Below are 20,475 nucleotides of genomic sequence, written 5' to 3'. Positions count from 1 at the left end.
CTATTCAATCCATAATTGAGATTTCTTAATTTCGAAAAAAGCCGGTCTCTCCCAAAGTGGTAATGTTCCGCCTAACTTTTATTTTTGCACCTCAACGCACTTTAATTCGATTTCATCTTCACAGAAAAAACGCAAATTAAGCCCATTCTTTCAAAAATATGTTTTTCCATCTTCAAAATAGATATTTATTATGTCAGACTAATTTTTTAAATTTCTAGCGTATTTTATTCGGACTGTGACATATAATAAAAAATAAAACCAATTTTTATTTTCTAATGAAAATAAATTATTTTATTGCAGGTATTGGAAAAGCTGCTCAAACTTCTTTAAGTCCTCATCCCAAATATGTCCAACCCATCCTGCTTCATCAATTTTAAGATTGTAGAATATTTAGAAAGGTTGTTTTTTTCTTGTAATTATTAGTTTCTGTGTGCAGGCCGTCTTTTTAAAGATTCGCCGTGTGTTTATTAAGCTTCTTACAAGGGAGAAGATAAATAAATATAGTTTTTTCGGAATTTTGAAGAGGATAATCTTCAATTTTATGCTGATTTGAAACATAAAGCAAACTATTGCCTAAGAAGAGTAATATTTCGTTCAATACAGAACATTTTAAAACACACAATTATCATCACTTTTGTGAAAAAGCGTTTTTTGTGTCCGGAGCTTTCTTTTATATTTAAGACCGCTGCCAAAATCCTCAAAAATCTTTTTTAAGATTCTTATTTTAATGACCTATTCAGAAAATCTATCGGACTATTAGGATCTCACTAATAGATTCAGTTGTATATTTCGTTTTGCAGTCAAGTGATGAAAATTTCGACTCTCTAAAAATAATTTTCAAAAACTGGGGACCCCGGAAGAAGTTATGTTATTATTATAACCAAGATCACCGTCCAAAATCATAGAACTAATTAATCAGGTGATCCCGACTTCTCTGAGGAGGGTCCGAAGAAGTTATGTGGAATGATAAAAATAATAATGAGTCAGATTCTCAACCAAGTTTAACCACAAAGTCTAGAAATAGAAACATTAACTTCATTCCAGGTTTCTGACAAATTATAAATAAAACTCGATTGATTTTTCAATTTGTGTTTTTTATTTTCAAATTATCTTGTTCAAAGCAAATTAAAAGTCAAATCACTACAATCTTCAGATTAGAAAAAAATAAACAACAAAAATGAAATGACCAAAAAAAGTAATTAATGTAAACTAATTGTAAGATAAATATTGAGGCGTCGCACTGAACTTTGCATTGCACTTGATAACTTTATTAATGGCCTCGATAAAATCCTTTTCCGTAGCCATCTTCCTACGAGCCCGAATGGCGTACATCCCGGCCTCAGTACAAACACTCCTAATCTCCGCACCTGTGCTGTTGGGACACAGTCTCGCCAACAGTCCAAAACGAATCGACCGATCTACACTCATCGTGCGGGAATGAATCTCAAAAATAAACTTTCTTCCCTACAAATAATCCAATTCAACCAACACCTCCAAATCAGGCAAACCAAACTCAATTTTCCTGTCGAGTCTTCCTGGACGGACGAGTGCCGGATCAAGAGTATCCGGCCGATTGGTTGCCATGAGCACTTTCACATTTCCACGTGGAGAAAACCCATCCAGCTGAGTAATAAGCTCCAACATTGTCCTCTGCACTTCATTGTCCCCACCCACACCGTCATCAAATCTCGCCCCTGACCTCCTCACAAAAAATAACCTCCCACAGCATCAATCTCATCAAAAAACACAATACTGGCCTTTTTAGTCCTGGCCAACTCAAATATCTCCCGAATCATCCTCGCACCCTCACCCACGTACTTCTGCACCAACTCCGAGCCAATCACTCTTATAAAACAGGCGTCCGTTCTGTTGGCCACAGCTCGGGCACACAACGTTTTCCCTGTGCCTGGGGGACCATACAACAACACCCCCCGTGGAGGATCAAATCCAAGAGTCACAAACTTATCAGGCTACACATCAAAACGTGATTCATACATTCAATAAGGGCATTTCGACCACTTCCTTCAGTCTTTCAATTTGTTCTTTACAACCCCCCACATCGTTGTAAGTCACGTCCGGCTTTTCGTCCACCTCCATCATCGTCACAGTGGGGTCAATTTTGGGGGGCAGAGGGATCTGGATTTGGTATTTAGTGCGGTCAACCCTATTTATTTATATTTAAAACAACCCACCCAACTCTCATTCCTTCTTCAATGTCCGTAGGGGAAACATGTGGACTCAAACTGACAACAAATTTGGCAAATTGTTTGACATTAATTATATATTTAGTGTCCTTCGGTCCCTCGATTATCTTGGAACAACGAGCCACCTGCAATGGCTGTTCTTCTAAGGAGAATTAGTCCTGGAATGTACGTCGAAGGACTTGTTTGTCCCCAGAAAGATCCCACAGAGGGGGAGGAGCCAACCCGGTTTCTGCTTCTCGGACACCTTGAGTTATTTTTTGGTGGAAAACCGGAGATTTCGTTGATTCTTTGGATGCTTTCCTGAATTTGATCGTCGCAGTCTTTTATTGGCTGGTCGTATGTGTTTATCTCCTGTTTTGTTATATTTTAGTGAAATACGTAAAGTTTTAAAAGTCGGATGTCTTCTTCGTCAAGGCCTAATGTTTTTTATAACTTTTTAAATAACCTTTATGAGCTTTGGTCGGTTGTTGTTTGTCAGGATTCGCAACATTTGATGACACCACATCCATTTGTGTAACAATGTGATATATTACTTGTATTAATTTAAAATTATTTATAATATTCTAATCGTCTACATCTTAATTACATTTTATAAAAATAAATGTTAAATATTGATTAATTATAGTAACCAAGCAATGATGAATTAGTTAGAAGAACTACTTTAATATTCAAAAATGTCTGTTTAATTAAAACCAATTTATCGGTTAAATAAATATTATTTACTTATTAATAAATATATATTCATAAATTATATAAAATAATAAATAAATTATGAACAAGCGGTCGTTTTAAGTTGTGGTAGTGTTTTCCATATCTTATACATTTATATATATTTATTATTAGTAGAATAAATGAATAAATTGAACGAGAATTCGAAAGTTAAGGTGGCCATTCGGTAAATAAATTTCAATCACCACCAGTGTCCGTCCTCTCACCGGGAGTGAGTTATGTGAGGAATATCCCTACTACACTAAAGTCCTACCTGAGACCTCCCAAATATTGTTGGGAGGCAATAAATATTTCACTTTCGACCACGTTTTTGGGGTCAAATCCAACCAATCTCAAATCTATTCCTCAATCGCCCACAATTTAGTGGAAGGGTATTTCCCTATCTAATTGTAGGTCCTTCGAAGGCTACAATGCCACAATCCTCGCATATGGACAGGTTTTATAACTCCTTTCTACTTTAGACCGGTTCTGGGAAGACTTTCTCGATGGGCTCGTCATTCAACGTGGATTTGAAGGAAGACCAAGTGGGGATAATTCCTCGTGCTCTTTCTCATTTATTTTCGGGGATTAAAGCACGTTCTGAGTCAGAATTCAAACTGTCCATCCAATTTGTCGAGGTTTGTCAGGTCAGTTCAAATTGGCAGATTTACAACGAGGAAATCAGAGATTTGTTGGACATTGGCACAAAAGTAGTCCAAAATGGTCATATCGTAGAATAAAAGTCAAATAAAAATCCACGAGGATTCCCAGGGAGGAATATATTTGGTGGGGGCAACCATGAAGGTGGTGACTGACTTGGAACAAGTGACAAACCAACTCAGAATGGGTTGTGATCAGAGAACGACAGGAAGTACTAACATGAACAACCAATCTTCTCGTTCTCATGCAATATTTTCTATTTTAATTAACCAAGAGAAAGTCATTGAGTTGGAAAAAGTTGATTAATTAGTCTGATTGGATCAGGGTGAGTCACACAAGGAGATTCTCACATCTAAATTTAATTTTGTGGATCTTGCTGGGTCAGAACGACTAAAAAGGACTGGTGCGACCGGAGAGAGGGCAAAGGAGGGGATTTCTATAAATTGTGGACTGGTTTGGTGTGTTTGGAGGACTCTAGTTTGCATTGGGCAACGTAATCTCAGCTTTGGCTGATAAAATGAAGACAGGGACATTTGTGCCTTATCGGACTTCAAAGCTGACTCGAATATTGCAGGATTCGCTTGGGGGGAATAGTCGGACTGTCATGTTGGCGTGTGTTTCCCCCTCTGTCCGTGACTGTATTGAGACAACTGGGACAGTCGAATATGCAAATAGAGCAAAGAATATAGAAAATAAGGCAACAGTCAACCAAGATCTCAATAGTCGGGAAATTATGACTCTTCGGACACAAATATTGAAATTGCAGAAGGAGTTGGCCAGTTGTGGGGTATTTGGACTTGTGGTGGACTGGTAGAATTCGGATGGGATGAGACTGAGACTGATTGACCTAGAAATGGAGAATTCGCAGCTTCACCAGCAAATAAGTGAACAGAAGCTAGAAATTAGTCGTCATATTTCCCGTTTTGAAGAGATTCAGATCAATTCAGATAAAAATAGGCTGGAAGAATATTTGGCAGGTGAGTTGTGTGATTTGAGTGTAGTGTGTGGTGGGGAGGACATGGGTTGTTCGGATATTATAATAAAAGAACTAATAGAAGAGAACTCGTCACTCAAGTAATCTCATTTGAGTAATGTGAAGGAATAAAATATTTGATTTGGAGTCACTCAAACATGATGACAAAACACCCGACACTGATGTGAGTGGTCTAAATGAATTAATAGATTAATCAACTCATCCAAACAGTGCGCAGACAAAGAGAGGAATCTACAAGAATGTGTTCTGATACGTAAATAATAAGCCAATTAGTTAATTTATTAGACAAAGTGAGGATATGGAGAGCAGAGAGGAAGATAACACGTTGATTGAGAGAGATGGGACTGTGGACGGCATTTCTGATTCCAGTCAAATGGTCAGTCTGGCACAGGAGATTGAGTCGAAAGAAAGGCTGATTCGAGTGATTGAAACCTCCCGTATTCGCTGCAAAGAGATGGAGACTTGTTACGAGACTAAAATAGGAGCAATGCTCAGCAAAATAAAGTCCTTGGAGCAAGAACGTGATTTGATATCAAGACGAAACAGCAGTAAATTAACCTCTGTAATACTCAATAGACAAGAAGGATGTCCGTTCTAACGAGAGAGTGGAGGAATGTGAGAAGAAGATCGCAGAATTAAATAGTTGTGTTCAGAAATACAAGTCATTACTGCGAGAGAAGACACAGCAACTCAAAATCACTGCCACTTCTGAGCGGGACCTTCAAATGCTGAAGAAAGAATTGGCGGAGATGAAGAAATTAAAGGTGTATTGTGAAATATATTTAAGGTCAATATGATGAAGAAAATGAGAGAGGAAGCCACTCGGAGTCGACAGAGGGATGTGGGTCATACCAAAGAAGTCAATCAACTCGAAAGGAAGTTTCAGCGAACATTGTCTGATAACAGAAGTCTAAAAATTGGGTTGGAGCAGAAAGACTCGTTGCTAAAGAGGAAGCAGGCCGATGTTGGAGTGTGGTGGATTAACTAATTAGATTGAGAGTCTGAGAAGGAAGAATAGGCTAATCAGTGTGGAGGCGACTAAATCGAGTATGACTGTGTTATTTATGCTTAGATAGGAGAAAGATATTGAAGGAATTGGTCGACAAGAACATAAAAACAGTGGAGGATTGGATTTCCAACATGAGTGGACATCAAGTGACAATCAACAATATAGAAAAGGACATGTTCAGTTGGGTTAAGGTAGTTTGAGAACATTCTAGTCCTTCTAGAAACAAAATTCATATAAAAAACGGCTTGTATCATTAAGGGAGAAGAGATCACGTCTCCCTGCTCATAAAACAGTTGGTTATGAATTATGACGAGAAGGATAAGGCTGATTTGCTGGATACAAAGATATCCTCGGTGGAGTCTACGATTGAGTTTATAAGCAGTCACGTGAAGGATTGTCAGTCAAAGATAACACATTTCATGTCCAAAAAGGTGGAGTGAGTGAATTATGAGTATAGAATGAATTTGGGTCTGCCGACGAGTTGTCCTCCAGTCTATGTGATTACTTACAGAATTCTGAGGATATCAAGCCGATTCTGGTCAATATCCTCGAGAACATGATCGAGAAGGCTGATTGTTGTAGACTAATAGACAGATTGTGCAGTTGGAGAAGACAATTGTGGATAATAAGGCACTTCGTGCGAGAATTTCCAAATTGGACGCACGGAGTAGTTTCAGGGCGGAATTGTATGGCAATCTGATGGACTTGGTGCCCAACGACGAAGACAAGTTGAATATTGACTTGAGTTTCCTCGGAGATGACGTGTCTGATCCAGATTTCGACGATGAAGAAGGTTGAGTGACTAATATTCCTCCCAGAGACCGAGGATGAATTTGACGGAGACATTCCTTCCACAACCAATCCTAATGAACTGTATTACCTTATGATTCACACTGCAGGACAGTTCAAGTTGGTGTCGTCCAAGATGTTGGTATTTTGGTTTAGTTTTAGGAAGTTATTCCAAGAAAACACAGACTGACTGCCATGCCCTCGATGATTGACACTTTGTCCAGGTGGTTGAACTGTTGTTGCATGTTTAGTACTATTGCTACGTCGTCGAGTGGAAGTGTTGTACCTGTGCCTCATCACATGTTCATCAAGTCGGCCAGTCACACTTTCTCTATCTCAGATGTACAGAAAATAAAGGACGCGATGGAGAGGTAGTGTCCATACCTCAAATTTAGTTCTCGGTTTTCCCACTTTTCTGAAGGAAAGAGCGGACCCAAGTCCTTATTCCTGGAGAATGTGTTCGAAATAAGAGGGCCACGTGGGGGAATTGTGTCAATGAGTGCCAGTCAGGATAGACTTGTGAGTTCTAGCAAGGGTTACTCTCAATAACTGATTCCAGACTGTTCGAATAATTTGTGGGATTTGGAGGCGTTTTGTGAAGTGCAGACTTACAGTGGATACCCCCACGTCACGAGGAATATCAACCTTTCCCCCGAACTGAGGATGGTGGTCATGACGGCTTCGTACTGCTCAATGGTGTGGGACATTCGAGAGCCTGCTAAAAAGAAATTTTCTATTTTTTGGTTATTTTTACATTTTGAGTGTCAGTTCTGATGGAAGTGTATTCAGGAATGCACAAAGTTTTAATGAAATGCCCAACGCTTGTTCGACGCCGTTGGTTGTGTGTTATCTGTGGATAGACTAAGTCTGTATTCTTCTCATTCCAATGTTGTGAATGTCTGGGATTTGTCCAGGTTTGCACATTGGGTCATTATTTTAGAATGGAAGCACGTCCCAATACATTTATGTGCGACTCTTTGATTGTATTTTTGCTTGAGGTGGTCATTGAGGATGTTCTTTATCTCATTGCTGCTTTGAAAGATCGAACTCTTTGTGTATATTTTGGGAGAATAACTTGATAAGGTGTTTAATGTGAAAGGGGACACTTTTGGGGATGTTCACCCCAGATGTGTTGTTCGCACTCCCCACAATGATAGAATTGTCCATCTATATGTGATTGGGAGTTTTCTATTCTCAGTAAGTCATGACGGGTGTGTGTGTAAATGGGATGTGAGGGATTCGTTAAGAATAGTCAATGTGATGTCTATGGTTATATTTCTAGAGGAATGTTCTGGAACATTCTGGAAGGAGTATTCAGTGTGTCCACGATATTCCGTTTTTGGAGAATGCGTTTGTTAGTGGGTGTCGGAATAGTGTGGTCAAAGTGTGGAATTCGGAGTCGATGGAGTGCAATGACTCGTTTAAAATTAGTGACAAGGGGATTAATTGTTTTGCTGTAAATAATGATGCTCTTTTTATCGGATTGGAGTTTGATTTTTTATTTAATATTTTAGTTTCATTTCTGCATGGAAGAACAGGATGTAGATATTGAAATTCGGTTCTATTTGACTGTATTAAAAATCTTTCTATTTGTTTTTGCATTTGCTAGTCTTATATTTCTAACTCAGGGTAGGCAAGGAGTTTTGACAGATTAAACTGAGAGGGGATGTTTTGTAGTATTAAGTTGTCTCTTGTTCACGTCTTGAGTTTCAAGCCAAGAAATACGCTTTGAGATCGCTGTGAATTTTGTATATCCATTTCCAACAGTCTAAGTAGTCTTTAGTTTTTTCATCTCGGCCAATTCTATACAAATATACACTGAAATGGATCGCAACGTGACAAAGCAGCATTTTGGGCTGAAGTATTTTTATTCTTAACTTCGGCCGCTTCAAAAGTAAACATTAATTTAAATGACTACTTTAGCTAGTCAAAAATTCATTGTTTTATGTAAAAGGCGACTGGATTGTTTTTTCCAACTCAAAAAAGTCTGCTTTCCATAAAATAATTCACGTCTTAGTAACAAACTCAAATACTATGCATATCTTTAAGAGTGGACCAAGCAAGAAACTAATTTTGATTCATCAAGCAGCAAGAACCTTACTATAAGATGGCTTATTTGATAACTCATTATTTTTCAAACGACTTTAAAAGACTTTATTTATAATTCAACATTTATCAAAGAAAAAAGAAATAGACTTTCACTGTTCTTTACATAAGTACATGTACCCCTGAATATTTTCCATGTTTTTAATTCAATAATCCTTTCTCCTACATGTTGCTGTCAGCTTAGTACTTTCTAAGAAATATGAAAATTGTTTAATTTGTATTCATCATCATAAATTTAAAGCGGAAGTGCCATCAAAAACTAGGGTTTGGTTCAAAGTATTTTTATAGTTTATTTAACTTACATTTTTGCTTACCTTGCAAACAATGAACTCATATACCTCTCCCGAAGTGTTTTTATTGCGATAATAAAATAACTTGTGATTCTTTGCTCTATAGTTTATAGATTTCTATTTTGTTTTTCATTGGCTTAAAGCACTTCCTATCCTCAGCACGGGATTACCACTGGACAATGAATCCTTACCGATCGGGATCTGTTTACGCTTGTGTTGAACATCTGCCAGCCCCACCATTGCCGGTGCGGGTCCACAATTTCGTAGAACAGCTCCACGCCTTGTCGTGTACAAAGAGTGCCGGTAGAATTTCTCGCCACACTCAACTTTAAAGTCGGCTAGTTTCCCTTCCATTCTAAGGTCTGTCGGCCTTTCCGGGAGCGACGATAAGCGTCCCGACGGGATGACGACCTTTCCTTCAGGGGACGCAAGTCCCTGGTTTGGAACGACACCTGCCTCGACTCCTTCTTGGTGACCATGTTACTCAAAACTTGCAGCAACCCGGGCTTTGCCAGTGATCAGGCCGAAGAGTTAAAGAGTCCAAAATACACGATTATTTTGAGTTTGCCCTCTTGCCTTCGAAAGGACAAGGTCACCAATCATAGGAAAGGTTTTGTGACAGCTCGGCATTTTCTCTGTTAGATTTACGCCACAACCACTTTGATATCGATCTCCTCGTTTTTCCAGTAGTTTTATAATTCTTGCCTTAGAAGGGGAAAGATTCACCCTTCCAGCCCATACATCACCACAGGAAGAATACCAACCGGAAAATAAATTTCAGGGTCTCCAGGGGCAGGAAAAATTTGATTAGGCACATGCTCATTTATGTACATCGTTTTTTCCTTAGAATAATGTCTTCGTCCACTTTCCATTTTCAGAAAATTGGACTCCCAGGTATAAAAACGATTAGTCTTCCGAATATCAATCGTGTATGGTAAGGTTTTTGCACTTCTACTCGAGTGTGACATCTCAATTGACAGAGTCAAGTAATTCACTGTCATCCCTGTTTTATTTAAGTAGATTTTTAGTTTCATTCCCGAATTCGCCTGAAAGGCTGCCTCGAACGTAATAATAACGTCATCAGCATAAATAAACACATTTGTTGAGATGCACACATGTTTTGGAAAGTTTTCCATATACACTTTAGTTTTTTTCTATGACTTTGGAACTTATCCTCTTTGGAGGCTGGCAGATGGATCTTCTTCCAAAACCACTGCGAGCTGATTGCGGAAGAATTCGGTAGTCTCCTCTTGGCTCGACAGGCATCCTCTTGGAAAACGCAGGCAAACTTCAAATGTCATCTGAAAAAATCAATTTGTCAATAACAACCTTTAAATTTGTAATTACGAAAGTCAATTTGCATATAAGAAATTTTTCGTCAAAATACATCGAAAATTGTTTGATGACTGAAAAAACAAGATATCGAAAATACAATGATGATACAAAAAAAATAATAATTGAAGCACATTAAAATTTTGGCGATTGGCAGTCTCTATGCTCCTCTCCTGGAGTTAATTTGAGAACAGCTTATCTTTGGATTGAAAATAAAGATAAAGAAAGACATCCAAGAGGAGGTAAAAGACATTCAAAAAAATCAAATAAATATAAATGAATTAATCAGTTGGATTGAAACTGATCCTCAGATCACTTTGAAAGAATGCGCGGAGAAAATACGAAAAAATTATTCAATGTCTGTGTCGGTTACAACAGTAAAAAATTGGCTTGATGGGGAATTAATTTCTTCAAAACCGGTCGACCAATAGTTGCAAACGTAAATTCACCTGAAAATAAAGAAAAAAGAATATATTATTTGGATTGCTTGTTTAAAGCAAGTCTCCTGGAAGAACTTTAATTTGGATCGATGAATCCAATTTAATTATATTGTAAGAGAAAAGAAGAACGATCAAAAATAGGATCTCGTTCTTTTGTCATTACTCCAAATTCGAGAGGCTCTAACTTACATTGTATAAGTGCAATGTCTGCTTCAACATTGTTTAATTTTCATTCAAAAGAGGTTCTTACAGAGGAAAAGATTGTAAAAATTGGATGAAAAGTTAATTAATGAATGCAGGTCTTCAGGCGTACAAGATCCCACTTTTAATTGACAATGCTCCTGTTCACAATCAATTGGAATCAGTTTTTGATCAAGAAGAAAATATTGAACTTTTACGATTGGCTCCATATTCCTACTTATTAAACCCAATTAAATTAGCCTGGAGTACTTTCAAAGCAAAGTAAAAAAATGCTAAGAGATAAGATGCCAATAATTCTCAAATATAAGAAAACTTCGGATGGTTCTTCAATTTCTGAATATAGGCTAAAATGTTGGAAGAAATCGCAGGAGAGGCAAAAAAGTTCTAACAACCACAAAAATTAATGGGATTTGTTAACCGGGTTGAAGGTATTATCCCCAAGTTACTCGTGGTGAAGACCTTTTTTCAGCACAGGTAGCACGTATTTACATTTTGTTGGCGTAAAATATTAACTTACAGTAAACCAAAATAAAAAACGAACACTACATTTTTCCTAAAATTTCCAAGAAACGAATCAAAAAAAATATCTAAATAGAATTTTAACAATATATAAACAATAACTAATATTTTATTTTTCCAAAAAAAATATATTTACCGCCTTTTTACAACAAAAGTATAATCTGAACCAAAATAAAAAACGAACAAAATTTTTTATTTGTAAATGTTATTAAATATATGATTTTTTTTTAGAAAATTATTAATATTTGGGACGCTATAATAACTTATTATGGCCAGACAATTGAGTTTTGAAGAAAGGGAACAATTATCGGTATTTACAAAATGCGGAAAGACGTATCGCGAAATACAACGTATAACTAAAAGATGGTGTAAAAGATCACTTGATACCATATCGAAAACAATTCGAAAATATAAACAAAATATTCCATGCTCAAGAAAAATATGGTTTTGGTCGTCCCCGGCTCTAAATGAACATGATTTTAAAAAATCAATAAGGCAAGGATTGAAGATCCAAAATTTAATTGCGTAAAATATGCGAAGGCACTGAAAGAAGAAACTGGGAAAAATGTAACACCTGAAACAATCAGAAATACACTAAAACAAAGAGGTTTCAAAGCATTTCCGCCGACTATAAGACCACATCTTACTAAAAAACACAAGAACGAAGAATGGAAATCTGTCAAAATGGAATATGCTATTGGAATTACGTTATATTCAGCGACGAATGAAAATTCAACTTAGTAAACAACGACGGACGAAGATTTGTATAAAGACAACAATCCGAAAAGTTTGTTTCACGCAATATTACTGAAACCGTAAAATTTGGAAAAGGAAGTGTGATGATATGTGGTGCATTTACGTCTGAATATTTTAGTAATCTGGTTTGGATAAAAAAAAATAATGAATAAATCATTGTATGTTAACATTTTGGCAAACAATTTGTTGTTATTTCTGGAAAAAATAGGATTATTGATCCATTTTTCAACAGGACAACGACCTAAAACAACACATGTGTGCTTGCAAAAATTTTTTGAGACTATAATATCGAATTGCTACCTTGGCCAGCGCAAAGCCCAGATCTTAACCCCTTGAACACTTATGGAGCTATATGAAGGCAAAATAAGGAGGAAATCGTATTCCAAAAAAGAGGAACTTTTTGAAGAATTACAAAAAATTTGGAATGAGATAGGAGTGGATTATGCAAAATCATTGTAGGAACTATGAGTGAACGAATATTGTCTGTAATTGCGACACGTGGTGGGCATACTAAATAAATAAAATTTTGTTCGTTTTTTATTTTGGTTCAGATTATACTTTTGCCGTAAAAAGGCGGTAAATATATTTTTTTTGCAAAATAAAAATATTAGTTATTGTTTATATATTGTTTAAATTCTATTTAGATATTTTTTTTGATTCGTTTTCGGAAATTTTAGGAAAAATGTAGTGTTCGTTTTTTATTTTGGTTTACTTTTTTTCCCTTTGAAGCTCAGATTCCCATGTGACTTGACCGATTTTGATATCAATTAATGAGGATTCTGAAATTTTGCTGATAGATCTTCGAGACAAACATAATCTAAAATTAATTATTTATTAATTGTTAAATTACAATTTTCAGATTCTTTACAATATACAGTATAAAAATAATCTGCAGTGAATGTATACAAAAGATTTTGTATACTACCAATCGGAGCTTGTGAAACTGTTTTGTAGTAATTTGTTTCCATAATTCCTCGATTATCATTTTTAACTTTTTTAATAACTTTCCTTCTCCATAACTAAGAAATTCTAATATTTAAACAAAATTTGTGATACTACCATCTTTTTCCCCTTTAGAGCTTATTCCTGCAACCTGATGAAAATATGGTTTTTGTTCTTTTAAGAGTACAACTTCCTAATTTACAATTTTTAATAATATAATAAATATTTACTTGGAATTCTTGCTGCATTTAGAATATATAGTAGTTGATTTCATATTTATAAATAGTGAAAAACATTGATTTCAACAATTGTCCTATATTGAATTCATTAAAGATTCATTCATTCAAATTTAAATCGAAATTACTACCCTGAATGCTGAATGCATTTTATTTTTTGAATTCTAATTTATTAAGAATTCATAAATATAAAGCACACTAATTAAACTTTATTACTGTGTATTAAAGCACATTCAAGGGAGAAATTTAAATAATGGTATAGAAAAGTGATTCAAATCATCTGTAAAAAATTTTAATAACATTTTTAGTAATTAGGTCACATAAAAGTCAATAAAGTTAACTCAACAAAAAATTATTATGCTGTAAAATACTAGAAATACATTTGGTGTTTTAAAAAAGCTTTTATTTTATGTTTTTTAGGTCAATTTTGTCAATTTTATAAAGATTAAATTATCAACCACGCTGACTATTGTTCAATTGTTGTTGTTCATGCTTAAATTTACAAAATCCTCTCATTATAAAGTCTTGAGAATCATCCATGAATGTTTCAATTACTCCTGGTGGAATTTTATATTGCAATATATAGAACATTCGTGTAGCATTCCGTAATGAAACTTACGCCTTTAAATAAAATTTTGTAAATATTGTCATTGAAAAATAACGGATTTTCAAATCATCAATCTTATTAATTGTAAGCATTAAGATTTTTGCCAAATGCATCAGTTGTAATGCCAGATTGTGAATGACACGATTAGAAGTGGAAATATGAGAGAGGAATTATTATTTATTATTAACCGACGCGGCAACATATATGATTTCAGTTTGAAGCACACAAAAATTATATCCTAATATGTCTACGTAACATGTATTGCAAAATTTTTAAATATTTTCATTGAAAAAATAACGGATTTTTAAATCAACAATCTTATTACATAGCATTAAAATTTTCGCCAAATGCATCAGTTGTATGCCAGACTGTGGATGGGACGATTAAAAGTGAAAAGACTAGGGAGTATTTCACCATTCATTCAGCTCCGATTCAAATGGAACTTAAAGAAAAATGACCTTCCTTTATTTTAATTGTACGTTAGACTTTTATAACATGTAGTTATCAGAAAGGTGCTAAAAGCCTTTATCGTTTTTGAATTATGAATTGAGAGTTCTTGTTTTCGAAAATCTAAAAATCACGCCATTTTTGCAAGTTTTATTAAAATTTTTAAATAATGAAAATAATAACACTGGAAAAAACAGAAACAAAATTAATAATGTGCTATTATGGGATCGTTTTACGTCCCCTCCAACTAAAAGGGCTAAAATAAGGGTCCTTCATGTGCAGTTTATCGAAGTCATTTGTTGGATGATATTTTTTGACCTATCAGGTGATTGATAGGCATCGTTTCTTGCATGTTATTCATTAGCACTTCTCTGATTTTTTCCAAAATTGCTTCTTTGTCAAATTTCTCCCAGGAGTCTCCCATGTTTAAAACTATATAAATTCAGATTATTAACGTAAATTTTATACTTATATATTCAGTTTTTACGCATATATTGATTTAACAGGTCTGCTAATTATAAAGTGTTGTTTTGTGAATGCTTTGATAAATGAATTTTGGAGTTAATCTCTGATTCTATACCTGAAATTATTTTCCCGATAAAAATGATTTAATTTTCGCTCAAACAAAAAAAGTTTTTATACTGTTTAAAAACAAAAAATGCAAATTAAATTGTTCAGAATACAAATTAGGAAAAAAATACAAATATTTATTTGAAAACTATTTTTATTCTGTTGGGAGTATCAAATCGAGTTCTTACCTAGTGAATAACTTAATTGCTTCTAAAAAACTTGTTCTCAAAAAAAGTAGTCGAAAGGAACTATTTGCTGAAATAGGACTACCTCAATTGTTACTAGATGGGGGGCTGGTTCCGAGCAACTAAATACTACGCAAAAAACTTCACATAGTGTTAGAAATATCCAATTTGGTAAAAGAGGAATCTGTTCTTATTCGGAAAAGTGGAGGATTTATTAATGATTTAAAGGAAATATGGAATCAATATTCTTCACATGTCAATTTTATTAGTGATACTTTTCTCTCCAGAAAGCTTTCAATTTTCTGAGAATACTCAATCTAAACGAAAATACTTGTAGAATAAACGAATATATCGAGCCAACAATGAATTTGAATGAAATTTTGAAAATTTTTAAGAGAGGAGGAAATTTTTTGTCTTGGAAAAGTTGAAACTGTACTTTCATTTCAAAAATCTAAAATTTGATGTGGAAAGAAATGATGGGATTATCCCAGTGTCCCTTTGTAAAATAACTTCTACACTACGCAATCAAAGTATCAATAAACAAAGGTCCAGTCGTGTTCAGTTATTAGAAAAATACACATTTCTGCACGAATTAAATATGTCAATTATTCTTTTAATAAAGAAAATGAATACATAAACAATTTTTATGGTCGGATGAATCAAAAGACAACTTTTCAAACTGAACTACACGCCATCAATTTGGCGTAAATCCAATCACGCATATATACAAAAATGCACCATACCTACCATAAACAGGGGGAGAAAGTATCATGTTGTGTGGCTTTTTCATCAACTATTTGTAATGGATAGAATAATGAATTTAGTCAAATACAGTAAAACCTCTGGTGCTCGCCACCTCTGTTACTCGCCACCTCTATTGCTCGCCACATATTTTTCAAAAAATTAAAAATTTCTAGTAAATTTTGATAAATATCTATTGCTCGCCATTTTCTAAATCTCGCCATTAATTTTTAAAAATATTTTAGGTAAACTATTTTTTATATAAAAGTTGATCAGAAACAAGAAATTGATGCATTTACTTTTTTGATCTCTGCAAAGATTCAATAATATAATGCTGAAAACATTTATAACGCTGATGAAACTGGGATTTTTGACCTTAAAAGACGGTCTTCTTTTTACATATTTTGCCTGGAAAAAAGTAACGACCAAAACAATTACAAATTGTTTCGGACATTCAAAATGGATCGAATGTGAAAATCAACTCGAAAGACAACTGTTGAAATTGATAATTATGATCAAATGGTAAATATCTTGAAAATATTGGACCCGGTGGATAAAGATGATTTTATTAAACATGAATTTACCGAAATATATGAAATTGAAGATTACCTTAATATTGCTTTCCCACAAAAATATGACGATGAAGATACTCACAATTTACGAATCTCATGTGAATTCAGAAGAGGCTTTGAAAATGTAGAAAAGAATAAAGTCATTCTTTTATCAAAATGAAAATTTTGATATAAATTCGTTGGATCTAATCGACACCGTTATTAGAAATATGCCTGAATTAAAAAAACTATTAAGATTTTTTAGTTAATTTTTTCCTTTTAATTTCTTTCGATTCTCTTTGTTCTTTACTCAAATATGACTTGGAAGGCTCACTTATGATCGGAAAGTATCGAAAACCGAGATGTTTTCAAAATTTCAAAGTCAAAAAATTTATTGATTATTTCCATTGCTCGCCAATTCTATTGCTCGCCATTTTTTCTTTGGTTCCGAAAATGGCGAGCACAGAGGTTTTACTGTATTGCAAAATCCTGGAAAAATATATGTTACATTCAGATCACCAAATTAAAGTTAGTACAACACTGGACATTCCAGTTGACAAAGATCCAACATATTAGTCAAAAATGACTGTTAAATGGTTGCTAAAAACGAAATAAATGTTTTGGAATTACCAAATCAATCGCCAGACTTCAAAAATTTCGAAAATAAAAGTTATTTAAGAACCCGAAAAATATTCACAAATTGAACCCGAAAAATATTCACAAATTGAAAAAATCTGCCTCCATGAAAAATACGAAAATATTACAACTTCTAAATCCTTTGGTCAATAAAGTATTAAAAACTATTTTCAAAACACACAGCCTAAACTGACCAACGAAAAGAAACAAGAATTAATGAATAAGAAAGAGTACGTCCTAATTAGCCATGATTGTCCTAGTACATTTCCCACATGTGCTCCTATTTTTGTGTTTGGCCATCATGGATGCAGGCCCACATTCAGGATTGGGGCACCGATCTCTCAACAACGTGACTTCTCCGTCGTTGTTGACTTTGTAGTATTTCAGAGCAGCCATCACGACTTTCTTCTTTTGTGTTTCCTCTTCTTTGGCGTGGTGTGCTTTTTGGATTTCTTCTTCTTCTTTCCTCCCAGGAGGGGCACAAATTGATGGAGGGTTGACAGATCTTTTATTCCATACGAATCCAACGAACAATCTGCACTCAATGTTGAACCCTTGTGGCTAATATACACCTCATTGAGTGAAATTCCTTTAAATGTTCGAGAATTAAACGGAACCTATCTTTATGGAAATTTGTTCAAGCAATGTTCGAGTCTGGTCGGTCTCTAAGACCTAGATTAGATGGATTAACTGAGCATTACATTACAGCACAGTGTTCCTTGAGAGGGAGTCTTGACGAATATCTGCATAGCTCACTAGAACACAATAATACACGTGGTATTTATTAATTAATAAATTATCATATTTATAAAAATACTTAACATTAATAAGCTTTTATTTAAAATCTATTTCTTCACTCTTCACTTTTATTTAAAATATAGTTTGGTTGACCAGTTATTGGAATATAGTCGGTACCCCCAGTTTGTGACAATAAAAAATCTTTAACAAATACTTTTAATTTATTTTTTACTTAATTTTTTTGAGGGACCAAAGCTCGGGTTTTATATTAATAGACTTTGTGATAAAATCTGAAAAGTAAAACTAAAAAAACATCTTCATTTATAAATTTATATACATTAAAAATAGATAAACAAAAAACACAAACAACACGTAAAAAAACAGAATTATAAAATAGAAATTTCAATAATCTTCTCATTTTGTCGGCACATAATTTTACAATTTTTGCAAAGAACTGATAAAATATTTACAAAAAACTCACCCAACAAACTCGAGAAATATCTCGCTGCAGTTTTTCGACTGTTCCGTGTTGGAGGACAAATTTGGTCGAATGTAGTGACCCCCCTCAGAAATGACTGTTCCTTACATTTCTCCAACACTCTCTCATCAAATGTGGACGTGGCAGAACTATTAAGCGACGTTTCAGTCAATTCGGGGATTTGAATACTTCGTTCAGTTTTAGAATTAAAACTTCTGTTATCAATTTTCAAGTCAAAATTACATTGGTTCATAATTTGTTAGAATTGCAGGAGATTTGTGAAATCTTTCACTTGGTTCTTCTTCTTCACTTTGCATTCTCCTTGCCACCTCAATGCTGTTATATTTCGCCATTTTTCCGCGTTTCGGAAAATGGATTACAATCGGTGGAGACCAAAGGTTATTAAAGTTTTCTAAAAGTTGATTTATTGTTAAAAAGACTGGCAAATTTGCTTGAAAGTGTTTCAAATGACAAAGGAAGTTCGTGATTAACCAATTTAAGTTTTTTACTTGTTGATTCAGCTCTGTTTTTATTTTCTTTTAATTTGTCAATGCTGTAGTTAGTCACTTGATCTACAATTAGTCTTTTAGTTTTCCGAACACACCTCTTGACTTGCTAAAGAGTCAATTTTATAAAATTAATTTAATTATCCTACAAATTTATACTACAAGTGCTATTCAAATGTGACACTACTTGACTTATTAAGTGTATAATTCTCACTTACCGATTCTCTGGGTTGACTGAGCTCGATTCCCTGACTGATGGACATTCCCTGAAGGCCCAATGCCTCGTCCAAAGGTCGGTTTCTTTTTGGAATTGGAGTATTTGGTTGCTCATTTCTAACACTTTGGGGTCTTTTGGATGGACTTGTGTCGGAAATGGAGGAGATTTGTTCTTGATTTTGTAATTCGTTGAGGAGACTTTGGAATTCTTCTTCGTTTAAGGGGGGAATAATGTCTTGATTGTATTGGATTGTATTTCTGCTGAAATTTTCTTCTTGAAGTGTTATTAATTGTTGGTTAACCGTGTACAAATCTAAAAAGAGCGGGAAAATTATTTTGAATGACGTGGTGGAATTAATTAAATATATAATAAATTAAAATACCCATAGAATCGGTGATTTCGTCCTAAGAATAAATATAGTGAACTAAAACCAGATAATTAAAGTCAAAATAATTGTTCTGGTCTTCATCGCGAATAAAAAACTCTTTTCTTTTAACTCTCTGTCTCCGAATAGGCCTCTTTGTGGGAGTAAAACTGGCAGACAAGTGCCTCGAGTAGAAAGATCGAGTAAAGGACTTGATGTCGGCTAGGAAATTTAATGATTTGCTTACTTATCAGGTATTCGATTTGCTTAGAGTAAACTCGGACTACTCCAATGACTAATTTGGCCGAAAGATATAAAGAGAAGCGAGTCTTTCTCCTCCCACGCTCTGTGTCGAGGAGACCAAGGACATGGGCAGCCAATTCCTCGCTAAATGAATATTTTTGTACAGAAAAACCAATTTTCTACAATATTGGTCTTGTTATATTCGAGTTTTGAGATTCTCCCACTTTTGGTGGCAGCGATCCTTAAATATGTGGCTAATTAGTACCAAATAATTCCAAATTTTCCTGTCCTTCTTTGTAAAAGTTGATGTATGTAGAACATTTTGATCAAATTTGTATTCAGATTTGATTTAAAATTTAAAATATTTATTTGTAAATGGTAAGCCAAAGATAAAATAGTATACATTTTTAATATAAATTAATTATAATAATAAATAAATATTTTTGTTATAAAATTGAAATATGTAATAATTTTTTAAATCTTCAAAAAATTAATAAAATTGTTCACTTTAAATCAAAATCTAAATATTTGTTAACTAAAAATAACAAATTATTATATCCCAACAATCTCAACTACTTTAATAACTAAAAAACTGTGATTTTACTTTTTTTGATTAATTTACTAATTAATCGATTTAATTAAAATCGCTAAAATCATTCAAACTCTCAAAATCGTACTCAAATTCATTCGTTCTAAATGCTCTCAGAATTTATTTATAAAATTAAATTGAAAATATTTATTATTGAAGACTTTTTAGAACGCACGAATTAGTATTATTTTATTTATCCAATGCCTTCTCTAAGACATTCTGACTATTTTTCCAAACATTTTTAATCATTTATATTTCAAAGAGAAAAGCAGTTAAATTCGAGTTTCGATCTTTGTTTAGACGCTCTCCTAAGTTTAGTCTATGGAGTATCAAGTCCCACGGATTGTCTTTAATACATTCATGTAATTTTGCTTATCTTAGGCAAATTTTTTGCTTGCTCTGAGTACGTTCAGAGGA

General features: G+C 34.2%; 1 pseudogene; it reads right to left on the bottom strand.

Annotated features, from left to right (window-relative positions):
* Positions 1–1,196: 1,196 nt before the first annotated feature.
* On the bottom strand, positions 1,197–2,157 carry LOC118761407 (annotated as a pseudogene).
* Between the last annotated feature and the right edge of the window lie 18,318 nt (positions 2,158–20,475).

This window comes from Octopus sinensis, unplaced genomic scaffold (assembly GCF_006345805.1).
Source record: "Octopus sinensis unplaced genomic scaffold, ASM634580v1 Contig13153, whole genome shotgun sequence".
Lineage (NCBI taxonomy): Eukaryota > Metazoa > Mollusca > Cephalopoda > Octopoda > Octopodidae > Octopus > Octopus sinensis.
This window is presented reverse-complemented; position numbering and strand designations above follow the sequence as displayed.